Source organism: Glycine max, chromosome 15 (assembly GCF_000004515.6).
Source record: "Glycine max cultivar Williams 82 chromosome 15, Glycine_max_v4.0, whole genome shotgun sequence".
NCBI lineage: Eukaryota > Viridiplantae > Streptophyta > Magnoliopsida > Fabales > Fabaceae > Glycine > Glycine max.
In genome coordinates this window covers 50,221,180-50,234,754 of record NC_038251.2, presented here as the reverse complement: position 1 = coordinate 50,234,754, position 13,575 = coordinate 50,221,180, and the positions used below count along the sequence as shown (strand labels likewise).

Here is a 13,575-nt window from a genome sequence, read left to right as displayed (position 1 = left end):
TAAAATTTAATACTTTCAAGACCTAAGTCACGGGAAATTACACTTGAATTTGGATATGAAAGTGACGGTTAAGAAAATTAAAAATGATGATATAATTTAATTTATCCTAATTTTAAATTTAGATAATAATATTTTATATTTTGGTCAATAAATCTTTATAGTAATATTTGTTTTGGTGCAAATCAAACCATGTTTTCAGCCAAGGAAATCAATTTCATTAGTGATAACTATATTTTTTATTTCATTAGTGATAATAATATTTTATATTTAGGTCAATAAATCTCTATAGTAATATTTGTTTTGGTGCAAATCAAACCATGTTTTCAGCCAAGGAAATCAATTTCATTAGTGATAACTATATTTTTTATTTATAGTCTCTCACCCGTGCCATGAACGGGGATTAGTAAAGAAAAATTGAGTTTTATATCCTGTAATAGAGTATTATTCATTATATTGTTAAACCTAACTTATTGCTTCACAAAATGTTGGTCTGGTCAGTTAAGAATAGTATTACAACTTCTGAACTTTAAATTAACATTGAGAAGTTGACATCAATCGTCAATATTAAATTTACCTTTCTTAAAAAAAATAGTTGGACGAAGATATCAACATTGAAAAGATAAATGAAAGGGAATTAATTGGAGAAGGATTGTTGGTAGTAGTAAAAATATAAGAAGTAGAATCGAATGCAAGTTCAAGAAACAATTTTTTTTAATATTTATCTCAATGTATTTGTCTCTTTTTATTCCTATTTATTTTTATACTATACTTCATATATAATTACACAAATGATAGGAACAAAAGTACAAGTCATGAACAAAATACAATCTCTTCCAATATGTCAATTCAATCATAATTATAATAGCCTAACATTTATAAGAACAATAAGACTCTAATAAAAAAAAACTTAAGAACAATAAGACAAAAAAGGACATATTATAATGTTCATCAAATTAAAATTTAAAGAGGTATATATCTTTTTTTCTAAAAGCAAGAAAAAAGTTTATTAATGAACATATTTTAACTGAAGGGATATTACAATCTGTTTGAAAATATAAATTACAAAGAGTTGGCCAAAAATGAAAAGTTCATAGCATAGAACCCAGGCAATGTTGTTATTGACAACCATGGAACCACGTGCTCCTTCCAAAAACCATTATAGAATCCTTCCACCAGCACATACATATTGCCACATAAAACTGTTTCCTCATAAACCAATATGGCTCCCACCCGCTAATGATTACCAGATTCTTGACAGTGTAGTTGTCAACAAAAAGTAAATAAATGTTTGCATATATTTCCTCATAATTCAATTTACGGCAAATCTCTTGCCACACCCACCAGCATATTGCCATATATATTCCATACATTCAAAACACTGCATCAGACCACTAATTCATTCATATGGTCATGATTTATCACACCAAATAATCCACATTTTAAATAAAAATAATAACTTTAACCCCACTAAACAGTGTATGTTTGATTTAACTACTAAAAAAAATTGATAATTGATAACCATGTCCCACTCTAAAAGAAAATGGTGGAACTTCTAACATAAAAAGAAATGATCAAACAATTAAGGTGGACTTACACAAATAAAATATTTTGTTCACTTCTAAATAAAATGCTACCAATCAAATTTTCAATTGGAGGAGTAATTTGATCTGATTTATACCCCTTGCATAGTAGGGGTTGCAATCTAGTCTAGTCTAGTCTATATACGTTCAAGACTATTAGCTGTTACAAAATAAAAGAAAAGGACAACTAACTATACTGATGTAGTAACCTGAAAGAAAAGCTCCATATCAGTTTAGAAACAAATCTGGACACAGAATTTTCTTTGTGGCCAATGGACCAAGCTGAAGTGACTAACCACAAAATTTACTCTTTAAACTGCTATGTCCCAAATTTTCCAACCTGTATCCTTACAGTGTCATGAAAACTATCATTGGGTGATGACTAACCTGAGAGAGAGAAGAAATATAATAATTTCAAAACAGAAACAGACATATTCTAAAAGGAATTGAAAAAGTTAGAAAGTTTGGTTTTTATAATTTGTTCTTTTAGGGTTATTTTTAAGAATTGAAATTATGATGTGTTTATTTGGAAAGATCTTGAAACTATTCATATCATAGAGGAAATAACAATTGATATCAAAAGTCTAGCTAGCAGTTTGATTGCTTATCTGTATCCTTTTTTATTTTTTTATTTTTTAAAGTTTTGTTTATTAAAAACTATAACGTTAGCATTTTGTGTTTGAATACAATAAAAATTCCGTAATGGCAACTCAGTCATGCGAATTTCTTAACCAATATCCCACAACCACAAACCCCTACTTTCATTCTGGTTACACTGTCGCTACATGGCAAGAACTATCATGACTAGCTAGCCAAGGTATATAAAAATTAAGAAGAATGAAAATACTAGTTAATGAAGATAGAACCTCACTCTCGTGTTATTATTTAATGTATATGCTGCATTGCATGCTTAATTAATTTAATGACTTTGATAAATTAGTTTGCCAATATATACTACTGTGCAAGGAATATATGAAATTGCTTCCAAGCTCCAAATGAAGTTGCAACAGAATCAAATCATGTATGTTATCTTTGTTCACTGATCACTAAAGTTTTCCTTAAGTCTAATTTTATAATCATCATACAATATGTATATTTTCATGTAAGGCTTTATATGCAGTAGATTTTTCAGCAGCACTATTCTTCAATATAGTAAATTCTTGCGGTTGCAGGAGTGTCCCATTTGTTAGAAAGTAAAATTCAATTCAGGAGGTAACATATTTATATTTAAGATTCAAGGCACCAAATCTATGTAACAAGTACAATTTCACAGACCCGGTGTTGTTCTGGTCTTTTGAGAAGTGGTATTGTATTGTGCAGAATGCATGAGTTATGTAGAAACAAGCTTGCCCTGAAGAGCTATCCTACCTAAGTCCCACACTGGTAAGGAGAAAGAATATGCAAAAATAGTTTGACTATAAAAGAAACAGTCTATGATAGAACAAATCATACCTTTCTCGGCCTTTTGGCTAAGATCAAGTGTAGTATCTGTTCTTATCAGTTTAATATCTGATATGTGGGTCATTGGCTCATGTGATATTAAATTTATTTTTTGAGGGAAGGTTCACCACAGTAGCTAGCTACTGGAATCCGCAAGTGTCGCCTAAGTGTTGCACTACGGCTTGGGCTTGGCACATCCCACCATTATAGTTCTAATTTAATACTACTCTTGTTCTATATGCATTACAAGTTGTTTCTTATAGGATGTTGAGTTTTGCTGTTTGTGTTTTAAATTTTAGTTTTTATGTTAAAATATAGGATAAATAATTATTTTTTAAAATGTGTAATTTGTTTACCAATGTGTGTTAGGTATCTTTTTCGGGTCATTAATATTATTTAAATCTTAAATATACATGTATAAAATAATTTTTTTGGAAATCCTAAGGTGATATATGAATAATCTTGGTATGTAACACTAGAAAGTAATAAAATACATTATGCGTTAATTGAAGAAAACAAGAAATTATATATTTTCACATCCAAAGTCTAAAAGTTTGGAGATTATTGGATATTCTCACTTTGATTTTTTCGGAATGTCTTAAAAGCAATTACTCCACATAAAAGTCCATATTTAACCGTGTTGGTGGAGTTAATCTTATGCTATGAGACATCATATTAGAATTTATGATTGTTAAATTATTATAACTGATTTGCCTATTGTTGTCAACATTAAGAAGCCATCAAGTGTTCTTCGAGACAATATCTTAGTGGTCTTATTAAGAATTTAACCAAGTAAAAGTTTGTTAAAATAAAATATTTGATTGTTAAATAAAGATTAAGAAAATATAAATTTGTATAGAACATATAAGGACTCATTGCATGTTAGCTGATTCACTTATTAAAAGTCTAGCACTTAATTTTTTTTTCATGAACACATTGCTCATATAGGTGTAATTCCTGATAGTATCTTAGTTTAGTGGAGTCTTGTTTATGTTATATATCTTATGGTTTTCAAATATTTTGTTGTTTGAATTTTTTGCAGAAGTTGAATTTTATCATTATATTATTAGTTTGTTTTGTTTGTAATATTTATGTTGTGTTTGGATTGATATTTTATAAAGAATAAAGTTTGGACCAGTTGAAAATAGGCATGGTTAATATCACATTGCATGTAATTTTCATGTTGCTTATCCATATTGACCTATGTCATTAAGTGTACTGATGTGGTGAACATTGGAGTCTAGTTACATTTGTTGTAGTGACGACAACCACAATGATTCTATTATTGATACATGAGATGAATCAGATTGTTAAGCTGGAAGTCTAAAGACAAATAGAATACAAATGTGCGCTTAAGGATTTTTGATATAATTGTTACGTACAATATGTAGCCCAAGTGGGATATTATTGGAATTTTTTATTCCAATAATTAATGTGGGTTAATATTATAAGACAATTATATTAACTATTTATTATTAGTGGATTTTATTTTATGTGATCAAATTAAATGAATCTGTTAGACAACCAGATCAGATTATATGAACTTAAATGAGCAAATGTCACTATTAACCCATTAGGGGATAATGGGAACCTATTAGGTTAACACACTATAAGAAGACTATGGTCCCCAACCGTCGCACATAGTTTCTCTTCTCTACGCTTGAAGAGTTATGAAGGTTGTATTAAGAAATAAAGAGGTTTCGGTTGAGGAAGAGCCATGAAGCCACCGATTACATTGTTAACCGGTTATTCGTTCCGTAACAGATCCTGAGAAGAGTACATAAATCAGAAATTATCTACGGATTCAAATTTCGTGCCTTTGTTTGATCAATCATTATGGATTCAAATAATCTGACGTAATGTATTCTTAGTGGTTATTAGTATTTTATAAAAATTCCCTAAAAATTCCAACAAGTGGTAAGCAAATTACGCATTCAAAAAATAACTAAAATGACAAAAATATTTGACCATTACTATTGCAACTGGGAATTCGAGGACCCAGAGCCTCCGAGAGTGCAGAAAGAGAGAGAGAGAGAGTTGGAAGTTGCGATTCTTATTCCTCTCTTCAACGTATTATTACAAGCATTTTTATATCAGCATTTCTAACTGAATTAGTTGCTTACAAGAATATCCTAACAGCATCTGGAATATTCTGCAAATCCTAACAGAATTGGTTCCAGCTTTACACTCCATGCATGACTTCTACTCCTGCGTACGTAACCTTCCATATGAGCTGGTATCATCGTCTTCCTTCATCCTTACTGTTTCCTTGCTAATTGCAGACCCCCCCTCCAATCATCCGTAACAATTACCGTTAATAAAATAACGTACGTGACAGAGGAACAAATTTATCACTTAAATGATTGTCAACATGGTTCATCCTTTAACCGTGAATTACTTAGATTTTATAACTTCTATTCTATTAAATAGATTAACTAATAGAGATATTACATTAAAATTAAAGTAAAGAATAAAAAATGAAATTTCAAATTCTTTCTTTTTTTAGAATAATCCTTGCCACTGATGTCATGGAACGTGTTAATAGTCAAGCTGAGACTTTCTACTGGTCATCTACAACATGCTTTTTCATGCTCATTCTAATAACATGATGCACAACTACAGTCAAATATGCTTGAGAAGCATGTGTGAAATAAGGTTGTTTACCTTGTATTAATACAATCTAGTCATTTTATTTTGTTGAAAAAGAAACGAGTTGTTCCAGCATGTTGAAGGGTAAACCAACGACAAGCACAATAATTCTTGTACAAATTTTGGATGATAGATGATGCTCTTTGGGTCAAAGCTTGTTACTGCATGATGGCAGCAATTTCGACAGATAGATGACATGTAACATGTTGAGTCCACTTCTCAAATTTCTGGAAATCCAGAGGGAAAACTGAAAGATGATAAGTAAATTATGCAGTATAAACCTTTTATGCAGTAACAAGCCCCAAACACATGACTTGTAAATAACAATTTGAATAGTAAAATTTGATTACACTGTGAACAATTATATAATCCAGAGAAATTTTGGAACTCTCAACTTCCATTTCAAATTGTTATGACAAGCTACTACTTCCATTTCAAATTGTTATGACAAGCTACTGTGGTGAACCATCTGCTTCAAAAAATTAAATTAAATTTCATTTGAGCCAATGGCCCACATATCAAATATAAAACTGCTAAGAACAGATATGCACTTGATCTTAGCCAAAAGGTGGAGAAAAGTATGCTTATGAAACTCAAAGATTGTTTTTTTTATAGTCAAGTCTTTGACGCACATTCTTTCTCCTTGGCTGTGTGGGACTTAGGCAATGAGGAGTTAAATATTGAACACCAGATAAACAGCAGGACTTGGATTTTCTGCTACTAGCTTCTCTTATGCCTCTCTGTAACCTCTATGTCTCTAGCTTTTTGTCATCTTTCAACTTGCTTCATTCCTACATTTATTTTCTTTTCTTTTTTCTGCACAGACAGCACGCAGCACTGCAGTCCAGCTTGTGCTGCATAATGGCAGCAATTTTCACAAACAAGTGAATGAAGGACAAGTCACAATATATTTGTTGAGTGTGTTTAGATTATTGTTTGAATCCTCCAAAATGGACATTCACAATTTCCAAGTGAGGAAACGAAGAAGCAAGAATGTTTCATGGGGTAAAGTCGGTTTAAGTTGGGATGAATTATTTTCCAGACACACAAAAGTTGTTGAGACACAATGAAGAAAAACCAAACTGCGACTTCTTAAAAGACCAAAGCATGGTTTGTAAAATAGTAGTGTGTTTGGATTAAAATTTTCAAACTTAAGTTTGACAATGTTCGTTTCATCATCCACGGACCACGTTGGTGCTAATATCATATCAAAATTGAAAAGAAACACAGAAGTAATTATGTGATAACTAGGCAAGCTAATTTTGTTGCTCATATTATAGCTCAGACGTCGAAATTGTATTGTAGCTCCTAGGTTTCTTTTATCATATACCAACTTTGTATCCAGGATACTATCTTTACAGAAATGCAATGATCTTTGTTGAGTAAAAATAAAAGCTATGTGATGACATGCGTTATGCGAATCCAAACACACTTTGAATGAATATTTCATAACTTGAGTTTGCAAAAGCAACTCCCCCTTTCCTTTCATTTCAAATTGAGTTTCAAGACAAAATTGAAGCTAATCGATTTAGGATCTCCAATAACTTGGTTTAATTGGTGATTTTGATGGATGTATTGTCTTCAGTATATGTTACCTTATAGACCAAATTTATTTGTCTCAATGATATTGGTGTTAAGATCACATCTTTGATAGCTAATGGGATGTGGGTGTAGAATGCTGCTACCTGATTGATCATATAGATTTGGTGGTTGTTGGCAACGTGTTGACAACTCTGAAGAAACTTCTTCATTCTATACTCTGTGGAGGCTTGCAGCTGATTTTATTCTGACTTAAAGTTTATAGTCACAATGACTACAGTAAGAGTCACAATTCACAAACAGCTTCACTGAATAAAAGTTCACAATTTGACTTTTATTCTCTAGCTAAGAGAATGGAAATGCTTCTGGATAAACATTAGCATGGCCAAGATGCTTGGTGAAATGAGACTTTAACAAATTAGAATTGATCTGGTGGTATGTGCCAGGCCTATGGTATAGTGCAACAGATAGGCAACACTCGAGAGCCCCAGCAGCAAGCTGCTGTATTAGATCCTCCCCCTAAGAATTTTACTCATCTGAAGCAACTAATTTATTTTATTGAATTTTTATTTATTTCTTTTGTTTGCTTTTTGGGTAACTTTTGCTGATTGTCATTGTTTTGTCAAAGAAATAGCACTGGTATTTAGTGATAGTTAGTTTAGTTTAAGGTGTGGCACTGTTAATATGGTTTTTTCCTCACTGATTATACTGAAATTTCCTTGATTGGCTTGGTGGTAATTTGAAAGAGGGTCCTTAAATTTCTCAATTTCTGGAAATTCAGAGAGAACTAAAACGGGACAGAGCTGCATTTTGACCATGGTGCTCCACTTTTCTCAGTTAAGCGAGTTTGTAGCCGAATAAAGAAAGTTTGGCTCATTGGATTTTCACACCCTTAAATTTAGCAACATAGAGCAGGTTGAAAAGTATTCTTCATATGCCTAAATTGTATTATGCAGCATAAACCTTTTAAAGGGAAATAGTTTTCAATATAGCTGCTGAATTGAAAGCCTTTTCTCTCCTTTCTAAACTGATTTTTGTCAGCACTTGTACTTAAAACCGATATATTATTGCCCAGATTGGATTAGTTCTTAGCTTATGGAAGTGTTCCAATTGTAAAATGGAAAACCCTACTATTAAGACTTTTTCTAAGGAAAGAATGTCAAGCTCTACTATGTTTACAAGAGGTGTTTATGGAGAAGGTGTGAGTTAAATTTAACTTATGCAAGGAATCTAATTCATTTTACCTCTTTGATTCGTTTTATTTTCATCTCTTTTAAGTGCTTGTTGAGAAGTTTATTCAAACTTGCTCTATATGTACTTTGTATGCAGTTTTCAGTTCAGTACTTGTATTGAAAAAATTATTTAGTATGCACACACAAAAACTGTGATGGAAATTTTTGGCATGGGTATGGTGTTGATAACATCTGAGTGTCAAAAATAATTATATAACCTTCCCCCCAACACCTACCCGAGTTAATCCCTAAAAATATTACTACTATATGGCTGAAAATATATATCTTAGCAGCACCTTAGAATTTAGATGTTAGTAAAGCAGAGAAACTCAACTTCCATTTCAAATTGTTATGTACTTATTCAAATTATGTAGAAAACATGACTTGTAACAAAACCTTATATACCTGAAATCACTTTTATATGAATAGTTGTTTCTCTCCTGGTAATGCTTCTTATTGTTGACATCTTGATGGCGCATGCACTATCATATTTCACTTAATATTTTTGTTGATCAGAATTCTTTACTAATCAAAATTTTTCACTTTACTCATGTTTTTTCTTGAAAAACTCCAAGTCAAATACGCTTAACTGTGAAATTCTTAAGTGATAGATTATAAAAAAGTAGATGTATCTTGTTAGTATAAATAACAACAATTAATTCATTTGAATCATTTTCAATTATACAATCTCATACCTGCATAGCCTCTTTAGATCTCTTTCATCCTAACGTGATACCAAAAATGTGATGTGCTTTATCACAATAACAATAACATGTAATAAAATGTAGCAAAAAGAATATAAAATCTGAAAATATAAATTAAAAAAAGATAAAATGGTGGTTGGTTTTTTTAAATCATAATTGAAGATAATAGAGATAATAGATAAAGAAAAATTGGTTAAATAAATTTCAAAATGCGTGTAATGCTTGTATAATGTATAAGGATAGACACTTGATTTTCCTAGAATTACACACATAAACGATCTTTCTTGACATTGGTAATTTTTTATTTATTGAGTATATTATGAAAATAAAGTATGATTGTTTTTTATTTGATTTTTATTGGAGTGTGTGTATAATATTTTATTTTAAATTCATTATGGATATCATGATTGATTTTTCATATTATCACACTAGCTTAGGATAATATTATTTGTGAACTCCTCTTTAGAACTTGTTTTATTTACTAGGATTATTATCTTAATAATAAGTGTTGTTTATTTTTTTAGAGGACGAGGAACAAGTTGTTCAATTTGATGAGACTTAAAGACATAATTTTCTTAGTTACATCTATTTTAGTTTGATTAATACTTCAGACTAAGATGTTGAATGTGATCAATTTTGTTATATTTTTAGTGTTTATTTAGTTTAGATGTTCATATTTTGAGGATAATATTTTCTTTTTATAAAGACTCATTCATTTGGCATACTTACTTATACATGAGATATTTCCATATTATTATAATTTTTGAATTTTATATTATTTTTAGTATATTTTATTACGGATGGTTACTGTAACGAAGAATGTTACACGGACAATACCTTGTATATATCACAAGAACATAGTTTCTCTAACAAAATTTATTTAAGGAACAAAAAGAATAAAAGTGTTAAGAGAAGATTAACCGGCTTGGTCAATTGCCATGCCAATAAACATATTTTGCCTCTTTTACCTTGAGTTATATGATTAATTTAATTTAAGGGGTATTGCTCATTATAAAATTTTGCTAGGGAGAGGATGCAAGTGAACTCCAACATGTGCCTTGATAAATCATGACTTCATAACTTTTTAAGTATCAACTTTAGTTGGACCTCCTGCGGCATCTTTTTTTATGTATTTTACCTAATTTCATTTGTTTAGCATGTTGGAGGCCCACGTTATGTGCACGTTGCACGTTCCTTTATATTTTATTATTTTGGAAAAATTTGTTATTTCTGAATCTGGTCCATTTTCCATCCACATTCATCTCATATCTTTGCAAAATATATTTGCAATCACCTTCACTAACAAATCACGTATTCATCATCTCATGTACTGATCACTTTTTATGTCACGTTTCATAACTTCCTATCTCACGTTCTGATGACAAGCTGTCTGATAACAAGCTGAGAGCTCTGTGATGGACAGACTCTATAAATAGGATGGGGTGCTCTAAGTTTTGTATCACCAAACCCACTTCTCTATTCAGAAAAAATACATCATCTATTCAGAGTGAGTAAGGGTATGGAAGAACAAAACTGTCTTTCAGGTTCGTGTGTGCGCCGCTTCCCGTTCAATTTGCAATGGCCAGAGATATGCTCGTAATTCTTTTAATTTCCGTTGTTTGATCTAAATATGCTATTTAAATTTATTTGCATGTTTAGATCAGTGTATGTATATTTTTACATAGCACTGTCTTCATATGTTGCTTCATTGAGTTGTCTTGCGAAACAGATTCTTCTATGTTCAAGCTTGAGGTTGAGGGCACTCGAGAAATATTAGTTATAGTTATGAAAAATTAAGAATAGCTTTGTGTTCAATTTAAGAGAATACATGCAAAAGTATATGTTGGAAGTTTATCCTTTTGTGCTTTCCTGGATATCACTGGTAGCACTGTCATCCAACATGTAAACACATTTTTTTGTCTTGACACAAACCATAACTCTAATTAAGTTGAAACAACCACTCATCAGATGATCCACATGGTTGTGGGTAACATGTAAACCAATTGATTATAAATATGATTTTATTGTCAATTGTTGTTTTCCTCCAAATTGTTAAACTCAACTAGTACTATGGTGTTACAAATATATGGAACCAATGACACATCCTTTCTTCTCTGGCTGTTGCTTTTTGTGCTTGTATTTTTTTCTTCTCTTATAAAATTTTTAAGAACTGTATTGAATTGAGATTTTAAAATATTTTTTTATAAGAAATTTTTGTGATAAATAATTATTGTGTCAAGACTATTAGAATTTTTTCAAAGAAGTGTTAGAAATTCAGGGATATTCAATTGAGACATTTCACAATTTCCCAAAAAGTCTTTTCGGTAATTATTATTATGCAAAACATTAATTTATAGTAAAAATAAATCAAACTGAATTTTTTTTATATTTTTATTTTCACTTTTATCATGATATCTATTTTTTTTTTCTAATTTCATTTAACGTAAAGAGAATTTTTTTCAAAATTTTCGTTCTTTTGAAATATTAACATTGAAACCTTTTAATAGAAAAAATTTAATGATTCTAAATATGTTTATATCCAAAAAAAAAATATTGTATACTATGAAATATATATTATATGAAAAGATATTGATATCTAATTCAAAGAAATATATATTTGACAATTAAGATTGGTCCAATAGGTAAAGAACGATTTCATCTTTCAAAAAAATGTGTATTTTATTACAGTTGTCAATGTGATGATCTTATTGGTGAATAATATGTAAATATTGTTTTAAGTATTTTGCTTACCCTAGTCCTAGAATACAACTTACTTAAACTTTCGTTATAAAAAAAATACATATTTATATTGCTAAAAAATAATATTAATATTCAAAATTGGTTTAAAATTTATTTTTCTTCAAATTAATCACATAAAAGTACATGTTTAACTCGTGGTAGATACTAGTATATATATATACACTACTATACAGAGACACAGAGGGGTGTCACCATGTCGTGAAAGATCTTATTTTAATTTAAGTTTTTGTTCATTTGTGTCACCATCATGCGAAGAAAATAGTGGCATATTGTTATGCCAAGTTGCCAACGATCAACACATGCAATTTGTAATTTTTTACTATACACATATTTGCCATTTATGTTTCCTTTGACTTTAAATTCAAATCAAGCAAAAGCAGACTTTATAATAGGTCAACATGGTGTACTTGACGGGAGCGTATCCTCCCGCATGAAAAAGAAAAGAAAAAAAATACCAAATAATGTTGACAAATCACCCTTCCATTTTCTTTTAAAAACAAATCAACAACCAAAAATAAAAGTGCACAAACCGATTTCATTCTAGTCTTTTAAACATTCCAAAATTTTCCTTTATATTTTTTTTTCTATTTTCCTTTTCTTCAAATAGTGCTATTTCACCGTAGGCTATAAACAAGTTAAATTAAGTCAAGTTGAGTTCAATTCAACTCAACTCATTAATATTTAATTTAACTCAAAATTTAACTTAAATTTGACATTGGTCTTTTTGTCAACTCAAACTCGATTTAGTGTAAATTAACAAATAATTTGGTTTAGTTTGAATTACATGAATTAAGATTCAAATTTTTTAAATGTTATGCATTTCAAATTTTTAATTTATTAATAAGTTTTAAATAAAATGATTGTTTAATTTTTGTAACAAGACAAAACTTAATGTTTTTTATTAAATTTGTAGGGCCACAAGGTAGGATAAAATATAATTATAAATAAAGTCTACATAAATAAAAATTATCTCACCCTACATACAAAAAATAATAAAAAAATCAATCAATTATCGAATGAATTCATAAATCAAACAGGTCAATTATATGTCGTTCAAGTTCAGTTTTTTTATTTAACGAGTATAATTTTTACTCAACTTCAATTTATTTAATTGATGAACAAGTTCAACAAGCTAATTATCGAATCAAGTTTTAAAATATTTTTGGTTCAGTTCATTGACACCCCTACTTTACCAAGCCAATACAACAAAATAGATTATTGAATTTCTTAAGCATATTAAAATGAGTTTAAATTTCTAGTCGTGTATAAAAAATAAACTTTATTAAAAAATAAAATTTATTTTAATAATATCTACGTATGAAGAAGGATTAGTCTCATGATTTTTAGTTATCAAATATTACTTGGAGGGAAAAAAATAGAAAGAGTAAAAGGTTTGTGAAAAAATCATTGTTCAATAGTTACACTATATGAATTCACTTGCCCTTTAGTGTGCACCTTCAATACATATCACGCGTTTGTCATTCCATCACCACCTACCTAGGCACCCACCAAAAACTAGCTCACGTTGATTAATGACCTCATGAGACACTATCTCGCCATTCAAGATTTTTATGTGTCACCTTGCACTACCTCTTTATTTCTCATTACACTTCTGCAAAGGTTTTTATTTAATTTTATTTTGGGCTCTTTGATCTTAACATTCTACAAAAT

At 29.9% G+C, this 13,575-nt stretch overlaps 1 non-coding gene and 1 pseudogene across 1 annotated transcript; one reads left to right on the top strand and one right to left on the bottom strand.

Moving 5' to 3' along the window:
* Positions 1-3,028: 3,028 nt before the first annotated feature.
* LOC112999679 (U2 spliceosomal RNA) lies at positions 3,029-3,222 on the top strand. The gene has a single exon (XR_003264889.1). It is a non-coding gene; the product is annotated as a U2 spliceosomal RNA (small nuclear RNA).
* A 2,862-nt stretch (positions 3,223-6,084) lies between these two features.
* On the bottom strand, positions 6,085-6,251 carry LOC112999690 (uncharacterized; annotated as a pseudogene).
* Positions 6,252-13,575: the final 7,324 nt, after the last annotated feature.